Raw genomic sequence first — 2,696 nt, 5'->3', positions numbered from 1 at the left:
CTTTTAGCGACGAAAATTTTTATCGCTAAAAAACCTGTACAAGACTTTTAGCAACGAAAATTTTCGCTGCTAGAAAAATTCGTTACACTTTTAGCGATGAAAATTTTCATCACTAAAAAAAACTGTACAAGACTTTTAGCAGCGAAAATTTTCGCTGCTAAAAAATTCGTTGCACTTTCCTAAAAAAATTCCAAGACTTTTAGCAGCGAAAATTTTTACTGCTAAAAAATTGTTCCACTTTTAGCGACGAAAATTTTGCTGCTAAAAAATTGTTCCACTTTTAGCGATGAAATTTTTGTCGCTAAAAGTGTTATATTTTTCACTTAGAAAATTTTGGCAAAAACGTAGAGGAGACTTTTACCTACAAAAATATTCATAGGTAAAAAATGTGGATGCGACTTTTACCGATGAAAAGTGTTGTCGGTAAAAGTCTTATATTTTTCACTTAGAAAATATTGGCTAAAATGTAGAGGAGACTTTTACCTACAGAAATATTCGTAGGTAAACAACTTGGATGGGACTTTTACTGACGAAATATTTTGTAGGTAAAAATCTCTTCTTCTTTTTTACCCGCACAAGATTCCTAATATACACCTGTTACATGATATTCTTCCTGATATACACCTATTATATAATATATTTCATCATATTCACATTCACATCCATCTAAATTAACCCAAACCCAAAAATAAACTACATTCATCCAAACACAAACAATCTTATCCGCATCACATTCATTCATGCATAAATACATATAAACTTAACATCATAAACAAATATACAAAAAATCACAAAGATGAAGGCGGAGGTGGTGGGGCATCGGTGGGTAAGCGTGCAGCGATAACCTGAAACATTTTCATCATCCGTCGCTCATGCTGCACCCGCATCTCCTCCATCCTCCTCTCCTGTTCCTCCCTCTGCCTTGCCGTTGATCGTCCATCCTTCTCTCCTGCTCCTCCCTCTGCCTCGCCAGTTCCTCCTCTATCCTCCTCTCCTGCTCCTCCCTCTGCCTCGCCAGCTCCTCCTCTATCCTCCTCTCCTGCTCCTCCCTCTGCCTCGCCAGCTGATCCATCATCTTCCTCTCCTGCTCCTCCCTCTGTCTGTTTAGCTGATCTTTGATGTCATCGACAACGACCCGTAGCTGCTGAACCTCTCTCTTTGTGGTATTAGCTCGGCGTACGGCACTGACGCCAACGACGATGGATCGGCTGGAGGCAGCTCTAGCGGGTGCCATGAGCTTGGCACCATGGCCAAATCCACGCACATATCCAGAACGGGTGCCAAGCACCTGACTCAGGATCTCTGGCTCACTCCGCTGAGTATCATCGGGAGTGGGCTGACTCCGTAAGGTGTCCATCTCCTCATGTAATGAAAACATATAAATTTTCATAATAAATGACATTATTATAATTTAATGCAAATAAATTTTACAATGTAAGGATCTTTACCCAAATCTCGCTGGCTCTAGGATGTACCCAAGATCCCATCGCCTGCCGACAGTGAGTCCCTTTGTAGAAGTCTACTAGTCCGGGCTCCTGGCCAGTGACAGAATCTCGCTGCGCAATCGAAAAGACAATAGAGTTAATATAAATGTATGGAAAGAATATATAAACGTAATAATTTTCAGTACTTTCTTACCATGTCATGACGAAGTCGTACAAATTACTTTGAACCAGCTACGTGGTTCACTTCTAACTTTCCTCTGTTGTCAGAATTTATTTTGCTCCTCTTCTGAACACATTATTTATAATACATTGTTATTAATTACGAATTTAATTATTACGTTAAGATATCATAAATATGTAAATATTACCTGAAAAGAATCAAACGAAAACCTATCACAGAGTATCCGTCAGTCCTCATCGGTCACGTGCAGTGGTGCGGACTATACAGCCTCCTCGTGGCTCATGCACTACTTGTATTGCCGGTGTAACTTACTGCGATAATCCTTGAACCGCTCCTTCATCATGTCGTCAATGGCATGAGAGATGTGCGGAACACTCAAATCCAAGTCAAATTTATCCTGCAGTTTCGTAAATAATAGATTAAGACAATAAACTTATTAAGAAAATAACTTAATAGTAAATAAACTTTTTTAAAATAAATTTTAATTTACTAAAATTTACCTGAAAGCCCTGACGGATGAGCTGCCGCACATCATCTGTCACGTCTCCCCCAACGGGGGGTGGTGGGGGGATCAGAGATCGGCATAAGACACCGACCTCCGACGTAAACAACATGGCATTGTTCCCAACAGGTCTAATGCAGTCCTGTGGGAACTCTACCGTCACCCTATCCTCACGCGTAAGTCGCTCTAAAAGCAATCCGCGCGTGGGTCCACGTCTTCGTCGACTGGTCGACGACGCTGTTGCAAAAGAAATATGTAAGTCTAAACATAAACAGAAATCATTAAAAGAAATATACGTCTATACTTACATGCAGTTTTCGGTGTATATGCGACTGAGGGAGCAGACACCTGCGATGCAACATGTGGCAGCGATGCCTATAACCGTAACCTATAACCTAAACCTAAACCTAACGAAAACCTATAACCTAAATCTATAACCTTAACTTAAACCTAAACCTAAACGTAAACCAAAACCTATAACCTTAACCTAAACCAAAACATATAACGCATAACCTATAACCCATAACCTAAACCTAAAACCAAAACCTAAACCTATAGCCTAAACCTA

The 2,696-nt window shown here is 40.1% G+C and overlaps 1 long non-coding RNA gene across 1 annotated transcript; it reads right to left on the bottom strand.

Annotated features, from left to right (window-relative positions):
• Nucleotides 1-956: 956 nt before the first annotated feature.
• Nucleotides 957-1,934, bottom strand: LOC131218294 (uncharacterized). The gene is made up of 3 exons (XR_009157614.1): nt 1,814-1,934; nt 1,639-1,731; nt 957-1,556 (listed from the first exon to the last, which is right to left on the bottom strand). It is a non-coding gene; the product is annotated as an uncharacterized LOC131218294 (long non-coding RNA).
• Between the last annotated feature and the right edge of the window lie 762 nt (nt 1,935-2,696).

The sequence above is a fragment of the Magnolia sinica genome, chromosome 11, assembly GCF_029962835.1.
Source record: "Magnolia sinica isolate HGM2019 chromosome 11, MsV1, whole genome shotgun sequence".
In the NCBI taxonomy this organism is placed as follows: Eukaryota; Viridiplantae; Streptophyta; class Magnoliopsida; order Magnoliales; family Magnoliaceae; genus Magnolia; species Magnolia sinica.
This window is presented reverse-complemented; position numbering and strand designations above follow the sequence as displayed.